The sequence below is a fragment of the Cyprinodon tularosa genome, unplaced genomic scaffold (genome assembly GCF_016077235.1).
Source record: "Cyprinodon tularosa strain WSP-4 unplaced genomic scaffold, ASM1607723v1 ctg5, whole genome shotgun sequence".
NCBI lineage: Eukaryota > Metazoa > Chordata > Actinopteri > Cyprinodontiformes > Cyprinodontidae > Cyprinodon > Cyprinodon tularosa.
This window is the reverse complement of record NW_024039229.1, coordinates 2294980-2309387: the sequence shown is the minus strand read 5'-3', so window position 1 is coordinate 2309387 and position 14408 is coordinate 2294980.

Sequence of the window (14408 nt, the reverse complement as noted above, 5' to 3'; positions counted from 1 at the left end):
AGAAACAGGTCACATTTAGATAATCAGAAAAACAAACAGAAGGCTAGAGTTACTCACACAAAACAGCTTGAATATTCTGGCACTGGTAGCTGGAAAACACACAGCATATATAGGAGCTGAAAACAGGTGGATCAGATAAGCAGTAATGAGAAAACGGGCAGAGTTAAACAGGTAAGTGGAATGATCAATCAGGCCAGCCACCAGTGCCAGGATCATGACAGAACCCCCCCCCCCCTCAAGGGCAGATTCCAGACGCCCCAATGGGCTGATCTGGGTGATACCTGTGGAAAGCCCTAATTAGGTCCTTATCCAAGATGAACCGGGCCGGAACCCAGGACCTCTCCTCAGGTCCATACCCCTCCCAGTCTACTAAATACTGGAGCCCCCGGCCTCTCCGCCTAGACCTGAGAAGGCGGCGGACCATGTAGACCGGGTCTCCATCAATGAACTGGGCAGGTGGAGGTGACCCAGGTGTGGGCACAAGACCAGAGGTCCTTACAGGTTTGACCCGGGATACATGGAAAGTGGGGTGAATTTTTAAGGTGCGTGGGAGCTGGAGGCGGACGGCCACCGGGTTCACCACCTTAACAATAGGGAACGGCCCAATAAAGCGGGGAGCCAGCTTCTTGCTGTCGACCTTGAGAGGCAGGTCCTTAGTTGAGAGCTAAACTCTCTGACCCACCCTGTTAGTGGGTGCTGGAACCCTCCGGCGGTTGACAGCCCTAGCTTGACCAACCAGGGCCTGAGAAATTGCTCTCCTGGCCCTTCTCCAAGCTCGTTGGCACCTAAGGGCAGAAAGGTGTGCAGAAGGAACCTTAGACTCCTTCTCCTGTATGGTGAACACCAGTGGCTGAAAACCAAAAACAACATAGAACGGAGAGAGTCCAGTGGTGCTAGAGGGTGCAGAGTTTATGGCATGCTCTACCCAAGGGAGTTGGCTGGCCCACTTAGTGGGATCAGCCTCACAGAGAATGCAGATCTTTGTCTCGATCTCCTGGTTGGCCCTCTCTGTCTGGCCATCTGTTTGGGGGTGAAAACCGGATGAGAGACTGACAGAGACCCCCAACAATGAACAGAACTCCCTCCAGAACCGAGAGACAAACTGGGGACCCCTGTCAGAAACAATGTCAGTGGGGAGACCATTGAGCCGAAAAACCTCACGGGTGAGGACCTCCCCCATTTCCTTAGCTGAGGGGAGTTTGGGCAGAGGGACCAAATGCAACATCTTAGAGAACCTGTCAATGATTGTAAGGATGACAGTATTACCATCAGAACAAGGTAACCCAGTAACAAAGTCCATGGCAATGTGCGACCTAGGACGGGACGGGATGGGTAATGGCCGGAGGAAACCAGAAGGTGGTCTTTTGGATGCCTTGGATTGGTTACACTGTAAGCAGGCTGCCACGAACTCCCGCATGTCAGCAGACAAAGAAGGCCACCAAAACTGAGAATGAACAATGTAAATAGTCTTGGTTATACCAGGATGACAGAACAGATGAGAACAATGACAAAACTCAAGGACCCTCCCTCTCAGAGCATTAGGAACAAACAGACGATCAGACGGACAACCACTGGGAGAAGTTTGGTCAAGAAGGGCCTCTCTAACCTCCTCTTCTATGTTAACCATAGTTACAGCACACCTCACAGATTCAGGCAAGACGTACTCCTCAGCACCACTGGGACTCTCCTCCTCCGCCTCAAACACCCTGGACAAAGCATCATAGTTTGGTATTCTTGGACCCGGGTCTGTAAGACAAAGAGAAGTTGAATCTCCCAAAAAACAGTGCCCACCTAGCCTGTCTGGGATTAAGTCTCTTGGCTGACTTGAGGTACTCCAGATTCTTATGGTCTGTCCAGACCAGAAACTGAATACCTGAACCCTCCAGCCAGTGTCTCCATTCCTCCAAAGCCAGTTTGACTGCATCATAGTTCTGCTCAGCTGCTGACAGTTTCTTTGAAAAGAAAGCACAAGGGTGGATACTTCCATCCTCAGCCTCCTGACTGAGCACCGCCCCGACCCCGGTAACGGAAGCATCCACCTCAACTATAAACTGCCTCTTGGGGTCGGGGGACACCAGAACTGGGGCTGAGGTTAAGGCAGCCTTGAGCCTTTGAAAAGCTCGATCCGCCAGATCGGACCAGCAAAACCTGACCTGGGATGACGTGAGGGCATGAAGGGGCGCTACCACCTGACTAAAGTTCCTAATGAACCGGCGGTAAAAATTGGCAAATCCCAAGAACATCTGGAGCTGCCTCCTATCCTTAGGAACCGGCCAATCAGTGACGGCGCTCACCTTAAAAGGGTCCATGGAGATCTGGTCAGGGGAGACAACAAAGCCCAGAAAAGAGATAGTGCTCATGTGAAACTCACACTTCTCTGCCTTGACAAATAACTGGTTCTGGAGAAGGCGAAGCAACACTGACCTGACATGGAGCTTATGAGACTCCAAGTCCCGTGAGTAGATGAATATGTCATCAATGTAAACAAAGACAAAGTGACCAATCATGTCCCTAAGAACCTCATTAACCAGGTTCTGAAAATCCGCCGGTGCATTGGTGAGGCCAAAAGGCATCACTAGATATTCATAGTGACCAGTCGGGGTGTTGAAAGCAGTCTTCCACTCATCACCCTCCCTGATGCGCACCAGGTGATATGCATTGCGGAGATCCAGCTTGGTAAAAACCTTAGCTCCCTGAATCTGATCAAATGCTGTGTTAATTAGGGGAATAGGATACCTATTCTTGACCGTAATGTCATTGAGACCCCTGTAATCAATGCAAGGTCTGAGGGATCCGTCCTTCTTGCCCACAAAAAAGAAGCCCGCCCCAGCAGGGGAAGAGGAAGGACGGATGATGCCAGCCCTAAGTGACTCGGAAATGTATTTCTCCATAGCTTGAGATTCAGGGGCCGACAAGGAATATAACCTACCCCTAGGTGGTGTGGAACCGGGCAGTAGATCAATCCCACAGTCAAAAGGTCTATGGGGAGGTAAGGCTGTGGCCCTGCCCTTACTGAACACCTCTCTGAGGTCATGGTATTCCTCTGGGACCTTAGAAAGATCTGGAGAAAACTCTGGATCAACAGAATAACCCAACATCCTAGACTTAGCTGATAGTAAACAGAAACCTGAACAAGCAATGGGCCAACTCAAAACCTCCACCCTTTGCCAGTCAATGTGCGGGTTATGCTTAGTAAGCCAGGTAGAACCTAATATTACAGGAATCTGAGGTGAATCAATAATAAGAAAAACTAACTGTTCAACATGGTTCCCCCCCACCACCAGCTCTACAGGTTCAGTCCTAAGAGATGACTCATTAAGCTGATGTCCATCTAAGGCTAGTACCTGATGAGAGTCCGGTGTCAGAAGAAGCTTGATGCCGAGCTTTCTGGCCAGGTCCCCATCCATGAACTCGGTATCTGCTCCAGAATCCAGAAAGGCTGACAAACTATGGCTATGTGAGCCAACAGAAAGAGTCACAGGAAGCAGAAAGTCTGGGGAGGCAGATAGCCTGGCTCGGCTCAATAGGATCCTCCCTGGTGCCTGATCCCTTACCGAGCAGAATTTCAGCCGATGTCCCTCTCCTCCGCAGTAGAGACAGAGCCGGAGCCTGTAGCGGCGATCCCTCTCCTCCTTGGAGAGGCACGAACGTCCCAGCTGTATGGGCTCCGGACCAGAAGAGAGTAGGGGTTCCGAAGTCCTCCCACAATCCTCCGGGACTGCATTGAAGGGAAGGCGGCACGCACCAGAGGGCCACTCCTTGCAACGCTCCTGTAGGCGAAGGTCGATGCGGGAAGCCAACTCCTCCAGCTCCAGAAGAGAAAGAGGATAATCAAGGGTGGAGAGCTCATCCTTGATCCTCTTTTTGAGTCCCGTGATGAAGACGTCCATCAGAGCCTCCTCATTCCAAGCACTCTCAGCAGCCAGCAGATGGAAATCGATAATGTACTCAGACACTGACCGATTCCCTGCTTTAGAGTCAACAGTCCCCTAGAAGCTTCTCTGCTGGGAAGAACAGGGCTAAAAACTCGAAGTAGTTCCTCAGAAAAAAACCTCATACGAATCACACAGGGAGGAGTTATTCTGCCACACAGATGTTCCCCATATCTTCGCCCTACCCGCTAACAGCGAAATAACATAGGCCACCCTGGCTCGGTCAGAAGGAAACGCGGTAGGCTGCAGCTCAAAGTGGATCTCACACTGGGTTAAAAAAGCTCTGCAGTGATCCGAATCGCCCCTATACAGTTCTGGGGCAGACAGACGTGGTTCATTATTGGCAGAAACAGAGGGAAGCGAAGAAACAGTCGCGGCTGTGTGGGAATGGTTAGAGACAGTTAGAGTCTGATTGCGCAGGTGAGTGAGAATCTCAGTAACTACGGATTCTAGCTGAGACATTTTCAGATCAACGTCCTCGCTCCAAGATCTGTCTGCTGATGGGTCGATAATTTGGCCAGAATATTCTGCAATGCGTTCAAAACCTTGGACCCAATATTCAAAAACAGACAGATCTGGATAGTTCAAAACTATACTTTATTTAACACTCAGTATGGCTGCTCGTCAGCTGGGGCGGATAAACCGGATCCTGTTTCTGAGTGGAGCTGAAGCCAGCCGAGGGGCAACAGAGTCCTGAAGGGAATGTCCGAAGTCGAAGTAGAACCAAGTTCACAGACCAGAGGATCAGAAAGCCGATGAGGTACAGAAGGGGAATCCAAGCCGATGTCAGGAATCCAGGAATCAGTCCAGAACAGAGCAGATTAAAGAACAGACTAGGGCAAAGCAAAACTCAGGATCCACAGGACAGAAACAGGTCAAATTTAGATAATCAGAAAAACAAACAGAAGGCTAGAGTTACTCACACAAAACAGCTTGAATATTCTGGCACTGGTAGCTGGAAAACACACAGCATATATAGGAGCTGAAAACAGGTGGATCAGATAAGCAGTAATGAGAAAACGGGCAGAGTTAAACAGGTGAGTGGAATGAGCAATCAGGCCAGCCACCAGTGCCAGGATCATGACAGGCAGCTCAGATCCCAACAAGCTCTCAATAAAATTTGCCCTCAACTTGAAATTTATTTAAAATAAAAGGATTCTGAAACATTCAGGATGCTAAATGAACTCTGTACCAAAATATGCTCTTAGATTTCACTGAACTTCTGTTTGAGTCTAAATAAATTTTTCAAAATGAAAACATCCAGATGCAAGATGTTCAAGCATGAATACTGAAAGTCACTGCAAAGATTACAATACAGAATAAAATAAACATGAAGAACAATTTGATTTTGTGGCAGATTTGTTTTATTTTTTGGGTAATTTAATATTTAAAAGATAAAGCCACAAATTGTGTCTTCCTTACATGAATTTGGTTTTTAAGGTTTTAAAGGATGTGATTTGGTTTAACTTGCGTGAGGGATATTGACACCCATCACCATGTTTTAACTAAATCTGTCTATATCTCTTTAGGTTCAGGAAGAACATTTGCACTGTAAGAACAAACGGAACCACTCTCCTTCTACTACTGGTGAAAAATTGAAGTCAGACCTCAACAAATGTTTTTAAATCTATTTTAAAATGTATGAATAATGTAAGCTGAATATGAAACGTTTTAAAATGCTGTTAAATTGAACAGAAGAGATATTTTTATTTTTCTTGTCTGGAAAGATGTTCACTTTGTTTACGAAACTATTGAATCATAACAAATTTTTCATCCAGTAACAATTAATCTGAACAAAAGTTTATCTGTAAACATCAAATACATTTGGACTCAGTTCACATTTTATCTGCTTTTTAGGTTTAACTGATATAAAGAAATCAATAATTGATATAGAACTTTTCGATTTACACAAACTGACTACACATACACAAACTGACTACACATAAACAGCATCAGAAAAAATGGTTATAATGATCCAGTTTATTATTCTTTTGAAGGAAAATACTTGCATATGAATTAAGATGTTTCTTGTGAATCCGATTTAAATGAAAGATTGAACAATTGGATATGTTAGCTATCTGACCAGTTAGTGTAACATCTGTGAGTGGTTTGTCTGTTGTACCTTTCTGATTCAGACATCTTCAATACTTCAAGCGGTCAGATATTAATAACAATAACTGGGTTTATCTTTCAATTAAAGTATAATTTTGTATTTTAATTTATTCCCAGATGTCTTAACATTAATGTATATCTTTGACAAATCTTGTTTGTGATAAATTATTTTTTTTCTACACTTTTGAATATGTGGGGTTTGTTTAATATCTAGTTCCTTTTTGTTTTACAGATTATTTCACCTTTCCTTTTTTTTTTCTTAAGATGTTTTGGATAGTGTACACATCAGAAATATTATGTTAAAGTTTTATTTTTGGCTAAGGTTATGATCTGGAACCTAAGTAATTGTGTGTGGGGTTAGGGGTTTGGATATTGGTGCTGTGCTGCATCCATTGCTGTAAATGTGCTTTACAACAAATTTCCACCAAATCCAACATTGTTTTGTCTTTATATGTCTGAGATAATTAGTTTCTGTCTATAGCCCCATTTACACTACCCTTGAAAAACCAATCCATGCCGAGACCGGTCCGAGCTCTCCGAGCTCCGTTCTGACGACCGTTTACACATCACACTATTTTGGTTCCTCGCCTCCTAGTGACGATCTGCGGTATTACTGCCAGTATTGAAGGAGGAAATCAAGCAGTTGGTGGCAGCAATGCACCAAAAGTTGTTTACCACAAGAAAAAAAACACAAGAAGAAGGAGGGAATCAAGCAAATCTAAATGGCGGCGCCCGTCACATTCAGAAAGTTATGCTTGATTATTATTGCTGTACTTCAGTGTTATTGTTTCAAATGCCATTATTTAAGATGTGTGGAGAAGATTTCGATTGTTGTTTAAAGTTGAAGAAGTTGTTCTTCTGTTTCTGGAGGGGCATTACCGCCAACTTCTGGAATGGAGTGTGAATTTGGATGTGCAGCCAGACGGAGATGACGCGTTCTGCTCATGCACTCTTGTTATCAGAGAACTGAGCCAGGGAAAAACCGAGCCGAGCCCACCTCTGGAACTGGTCTGCAGTTATCTCGATTCGGTTGTGTCTAGCTCGGTTCAGTTCAGTTTGCTTTCCATTTACACACGATAAGTTATCTCAGTTACTGAGCTCGGACCGGTCTCTGCACGGTTTTTCAAGGGTAGTGTAAATGGGGTATTTGCTTAAAAGACCAGTTTTATAAATAAGCAAATTTTCACCCACCTCTACCCCCATCTCCACGCTCATTCTCAGACAATTTTCAGTCCTACATCTGGCACAAACAGTGTCCAGGCCCCAGGGGAAGACGACTCCAATCCTTTTCTAAGTTACTCATCCCATTGTAAGCTGATTCACAGCATCACAGTCTTCTGCCGGAGCCCAAGCGAAAAGAAACTTATTTAATTTGTCTTTATCTGCCTCTGTTTCCTTGAACCCCAGTTGGCCTCGGCAGATGGCCGCTCACACTGAGCCTGGTTCTGCTGGAGGTTTCTTCCTGTTAAAAGGGAGTTTTTCTTTCCACTGTTGCTTCAAACATGCTTGGTGTGAGAGATTGCAGAGTCAATGATTCCTTGCAATCAACTGGTTTTCCTTAGATAAACTTTGAGGAATATGATTGTGTTATCTGTATAAATAAATTAAATACTATTCTAATTTCAGCTTTTATCTGTATCTCCCCAGGTTGAATTAAGCCTAACCTTAAGATACTAGAAGTGTAGTACAATAAATTTTTAATGTTTAGTTGTTAGGCACAAGTGGCTTTTATTTTTGATGACAGGTAAACAGGAAATTTGATTGGAAAGAAGAGGAAAACATGCTGTGAAGGTCACCAGGCTGTTACTGCCACATCAATGACCAAGGCCTCTACATTTATAAACCTTGATGTTTGCCATCATAAGAACAGGAATAAACACCCCCTGGTTGGTGATTGACCCAGAATCTGAAAAATGCACAAACTTTCTCCCTGTGGCTGTTGTTCCATTTTGCTCCCTGTTTGTTCCAATAAGAGCAAGAGAGGCTCATCATGACAGTAGCTGATTCAGAACATTACTTTTCTATAGTTTCATGGAGAGCACCATTTGAAATCTGGAAATCGATCAGCTTGAATTCATCTTACCTTGGATTATCATGTGTATCACCAACAGCAGCTGCATTCCCATTGGCTTATCAGTAGCATGTTATGGCAGTTTTTTTAGGTTATTGGTTTACACTCTAAAGGCCTTTATTCTTATTTTTTTAAAGTAGGCAGACAGGAAATGGGATTATTATTATTTAATAATGATAACATTAATAATGATTACATTGATAGAGGATAAAGATAACAGGATTTAATTCCTACATTAAGATGAATGGTGAAGGCTTTAAATGATCTATTCTCAATGAATCCATAGCTCAGATATATCTGGAGGTTAAAATTTACAGAAAATTTGAGTATTTTTCTTCAACAGAACATATGTTTCTTGTTCTGATTAAGAAAAGGGTGGAAATAATTTAAAACAAGAGAAAAAAAGCAAAGCTAAACTAATAAGGATCCATATAGATGCTGTTTATTTTTCCATCTGGAACAGTCCATGTGGAATTTGGGTTGGTAATTGAGAGCAGAATAAATAAACAACCTAAATAAAATACTAAATTATGACTAAACCAGTAAAGTAAATAAATAGGGGAATAAAATGGCCTTATAAAGGAAAATTATCTATTTAGGTAATTCTTAGCAGCAGAGGACAGAAACGACTGCTAGACTGCTGGATAAAGTTTAAACACCTCAGCCTGACTGTCTGATGTGTGTTTGGGGAAAACCAGCTTTGTTGATGTTTGGAGATGGTTCACCTTCTTGCACCCCTGGTTTGCACCCCAGCTTCTTGAAAGCCAGAGGTCAAATCGGGACATTTAAATCTTAAGTGGCATCAGTAAATGCCAGACGGGGAGTGTTCTGCCCTGAATATGTTTAATATGTTTAAAAGACACTTAAAAACAACTTTGAAATGTTAATATACTGTTCTTTATTTTTCTATGTAATTTCGGGTGCTTTTATTTTGAAAATCTGCCGAACCGGAAGTAGGAAGTAAAAACGTTAGCAGGAGAAAAAACGTGTATACATCGTCTCAGGACCGCAAAAATGCTGCTAATCTCTCAGAAAGCAATGGTTGTAAGTGTTACTCCTTGTTTATAGATTCGATAAGAAGTGTTGATATCTTTTATTGATATTTTGTGTGACAGCAGTGTGTGTTGTGTTTACTTGCTAATTTGCTGCTGTGCTAGCCTGTTGTGAGAATACCTGTTGAGTTAATATTAAGCAGCTAATACTTTGATACGTTAATACTGATATTTACATGGCTGTTTAAGACATTTTTTTGTATCTTTCTTTTCTAGTTTTACACCAAATTCATTGCAGTCAGAAATGCTGACTAAATTTGTAAGAAGACAATAAAGGAGCAAGCCGCTCACTTCCTGGCTCTTGAATAAGGAGTTTGGCTGGCTGTTTATCTGTGTTCACACAAGGGCAAAACACATAGAGAGAACAGTACAGTAATAAACCATATCATCAGAGGGATTCGCCTGCTGCAGTTATGGAAGCACAGACAACGCAAAAGGATGAAAAGGCAGCATCAGTAGCCAGCTCAAAGCGCACGTCTTCCTCCAAGCATTCAGTGGCTAGCGCTGCTGCTAAGGCCAGAGCCGCAGCTGAAGCTGCACGCACCAGGGTCACATATGGTCAAAAAGAGTTGGAATTGAAAAAACAGAGAGCCAAATTAGATTTGGAAAAAGCTACACTAGAAGCAGACCTAGAAGCACTAGAACTTGAAAAAGATGCTGCTGCTGCTAATGCAGAGGCTGAGATTTTAGAAGCTGCAGCACGATCAGAATATGAGGACATAGGCAGTGTCATCAGGAGTGACGTCTCACCACAGGTAGTTCAACGGCGAACTGAGGCATATCTGAACCATCAAGCTCAGACCAGGTTCAGTCCTGACACACCTGCCTCAGACACACTGTCCCCTCCCCATATAAAAGAGACACAGCCAATGACAAGGCAGGAGGTCCCTGAATTAAGCCCCAACTACCGCCATGTTGGTTCTCCCACCACACCAAGACACACAAGGGCTTCTGCTATTAATCCAGCTGCTAACATGATGGACTTTGCTAAATATCTGGCACGCAGAGAGTTAGTAACGACAGGTCTTACCAAGTTTGATGATCAGCCTGAGAGCTTCAGAGCGTGGCAGTCCTCCTTCCTTAACGCCACTCAAGACTTACACCTAACAGCTAGTAAAATGGCTAGGAAAGGAATCATCTGAACACATTAAAAGAATTCGAGCAGTACATGTCACTAACCCTGAAGCTGCTCTTCATATGTCTTGGACAAGGCTCAGAGAGTGCTACGCCACCCCCGAAGTGATAGAGAGTGCTCTATTCAAACGGTTGGACAGTTTTCCTCGTCTCACTTCAAGGGAGAACATCAAACTAAGAGAACTTAGCGACCTGCTCATGGAGCTGCTCTCAGCCAAAGATGATGGATACTTACCTGGACTCAGCTACCTTGACACACCTCGGGGCATTAACCCCATTGTTGAAAAGCTGCCAATAAACCTGCAAGAAAAATGGCTGTCTACTGGATCAAGATACAAAGAACAGTATAATGTAAGTTATCCCCCAATTTCCTTCTTTGCTGACTTTGTCAATAGTGAAGCAAAAGCTAGAAATGACCCCAGCTTTGTCTTGACAAACAACAACCGCCCTTATTGCCGTAATGAGAGGCCCATAGGAAAGCATGACGGTGTGAGAACGACTATAGCCGTCCATAAGACAGACTTGTCAGCGGCTGCAGGTTCGAACTCAATGTATAGAGCAGAGATGGAGAAGAAAAACAGTGGTGATCCAGCTAAATACTGCCCACTTCACAACAAATCTCATCCTCTGGAAAAGTGCAGAGCCTTTAAAATGAAACCGCTAACAGAACGAAAAGGATTGCTAAGAGATCACAGACGATGTTTTAGGTGCTGCTCTGCAACTCACATGGCTAAAGACTGTTCTGTGGAGCTGAAATGCTACGAATGTGAAAGTGATCGACACTGCACAGCCATGCATCCAGACATACACCTCTCACCAGCAGTGTCATCTATGACTGAGCCAGACACAGAACAGCAAAACAACACGCCTTCAGAGATTACATCAAGGTGCACTGAGGTCTGCGGAGAAGGCCTCCCAGCACGATCTTGTGCAAAGATATGCTTGGTTCAAGTTTTCCCACAAGGACAGAAAGAACGCTCAATCAAGATGTACGCCATCCTTGATGACCAAAGCAATCGTTCGCTGGCTAGAACTGAGTTTTTCCAGCTTTTTGGTGTCCAAGGCAACCCTTCACCCTACCTGATGAGAACTTGTGCCGGCACTGTTGAAATGACTGGAAGGAAGGCAGTCGGCTTCCAGGTACAAGCAGTAAATAGTGAATTGTGTTTAGACTTACCACCACTCATTGAATGTAATGAGATCATGAGCAATCGATCAGAAATCCCCTCACCGGAGGTCGCTCTTTCCCACGCTCACTTGAGACCTGTTGCGCCTTACATCCCAGAGCCTGATCCTGAGGCGCAGATCCTGATCTTACTGGGGAGAGACCTCATACGTGTCCATAAGGTGAGACAGCAAATCAATGGGCCCCACGAAGCACCTTTTGCCCAGCGTTTGGATTTGGGGTGGGTGATAGTGGGGGAAGTTTGTATTGATAGTGCTCACAAACCCACTGTGGCTGTCTATAAGACCAACATCCTGCAGAACGGACGTCCATCCTCTCTGACGCCCTGTCAGGAACACATCAGCATCAAAGAAAAGGTGAGCTACGGCGGGGAGCACAGACCTGGCACCTCTACTCATCTCTCCAGCTGTTCTGGCAACGGCATAGCATCTCAGGACAAGCTTGGATGCTGTGTGTTCGTGAGAACAGAGAATGATGACAAACCGGCCTTATCTTTCGAGGACGAAAAGTTTCTGGAGGTCATGGAAAAGGAGTTCCACAGAGATGAAAAGAACAGCTGGACTGCTCCCCTACCTTTCAGGTTCCCCAGGCCACGCCTTCCAAATAATCGTGCTCAAGCTCTCTCCCGTCTCCACTCCTTGCGACGTACCCTGAACAAAAATCCTGAAATGAAAGAACAGTTTGTTGCCTTTATGGAGAGGCTTTTTTTAAACGGACATGCTGAAGAAGCTCCCCCTCTTCCTGAGAATGCAGAGTGTTGGTACTTACCCATTTTCGGAGTGTACCACCCCCAGAAGCCGGGTCAGATACGAGTTGTATTTGACTCGAGCGCACAAGAATGTGGCATCTCTCTTAACAACATCTTGCTTTCAGGCCCTGACTTAAATAACTCGCTCCTGGGAGTGCTGCTTAGATTCAGGAAGGAGCTTGTTGCACTGACTGCCGACATCCAACAAATGTTCTATGGATTCTTGGTGAGAGAAGACCACAGAGACTTCTTAAGATTCCTCTGGCACAAGGATAACGATCTGACTAAGGAAGTGATGGAGCTCAGGATGCGAGTACATGTGTTCGGGAACAGCCCTTCGCCGGCAGTTGCTATATACGGCCTCCGGAGAGCTGCCCAAGAAGGTGAACAAAAGTATGGCTCTGACTCTCGCCACTTCGTTGAAAGGCACTTTTATGTGGATGATGGGCTCATCTCCCTCCCGTCAGAGACTGAAGCTATTGATCTGCTCAAGCGTACTCAAGCTTTGCTGGCAGAATCAAATCTGAAACTGCATAAAATCGCCTCTAACAGCATCACAGTGATGCAAGCCTTCAAACCTGAAGACCTGGCTGCAGGCCTGAGAGACCTGGGCCTCGACAAAGAAGAGCTTCCAGTGCAAAGAAGTCTCGGTTTGTGCTGGAACATAAACTCTGACACCTTCACATTTAAAGTGGCAGTCAACGACAAGCCGTTCACCCGTCGTGGAGTGCTATCCACCGTTAATAGCGTCTTCGACCCATTGGGCTTGGTTGCGCCTGTGACCATCAAAAGACGAGCTTTGCTCAGAGAACTTTCTGCTGACATTCACGAGTGGGACACTGAACTTCCTGCAGACAAGTTAAACAAATGGGAAACATGGAAAGAATCGTTAAAGGACCTGAGTGACCTCCATCTACCTCGTTCCTACATACAACGGTCACTCTCCAGTGCCACATATACAGAGTTATGTGTTTTTTCTGATGCTTCAAACTGGGCAATAGGGGCAGTAGCTTACCTTAGAGTTGTCATGACAGATGGGCAGTGTTGAGTTGGCTTTGTGCTCGGAAAGGCTAAGCTGGCTCCTCAACCCGAACCCACCATCCCTCGCCTCGAACTGTGTGGAGCTGTGCTGGCCGTCGAGATGGCTGAACTGATCCTTGACGAGCTTGACCACAAACCAGATGCAGTGAGGTTTTATTGTGACAGTAAAGTTGTCCTTGGTTATATATGCAATGAAACAAAGCGATTCTTTGTGTATGTACACAACCGTGTTCACCGCATACGCAAGACAACTTCCCCTCAACAGTGGCATTATGTGCCTACAGGTCAAAATCCAGCTGATCTGGCCACCAGATCTGTTCCAGCATCTCAACTTGCCAACAGCATGTGGTTTACAGGGCCAGAGTTCCTTCAAAAACCATTCCTGGCTGAAGCACAAGAGATCTTTAAGTTGGTGGATCCCGAAACAGATCCAGATGTAAGACCTCAACTGACCACCCTTGCTACCTGCATTAATGAATGTGAACTCACCTCAGGACGTTTCCAACGTTTCTCCACTTGGGGGTCTTTGCTGAGGGCAGTTTCCTTTTTGATCCATCAAACTCGTTCATTCAGATCTGACTCATCAGCTACATGTAAAGGAGGGCATCGATGCAGCAGACTTCGTACTCCAGAAGAGTTGACAGCAGCGAAGCGGGTCATACTCAAGTCTGTTCAAAGGGAGGCTTACCCAGAAGAGTACACTGCACTGCAAGAAGACAGAGCAATTTCAAGAACAAGCGCAATCCTGAACCTCGATCCTTTCATGAACGATGACCTCTTAAGGATCGGAGGACGTCTGAGACATGCATCGATCAGTCCAGAGGTGAGAAATCCAATCATTCTCCCAAGACAAAGTCATGTGACAACACTACTGGTGAATCATTACCACATGAAAGTTGAACACCAAAGGCGACAATTCACCGAGGGTGCAATCAGGGCTGCAGGCCTGTGGATTGTGGCTGGAAAAAGATTGATAAGTTCAGTCCTTCGTCGTTGTGTCACCTGCCGCAAGCTGAGGGGAAGACTTGAGGTCCAAAAGATGGCTGACCTCCCTCCCGAGCGTCTGAGCTCATCAGCGCCATTCACCTATGTAGGATTAGACGTTTTTGGCCCCTGGGAAGTTCTCACCCAA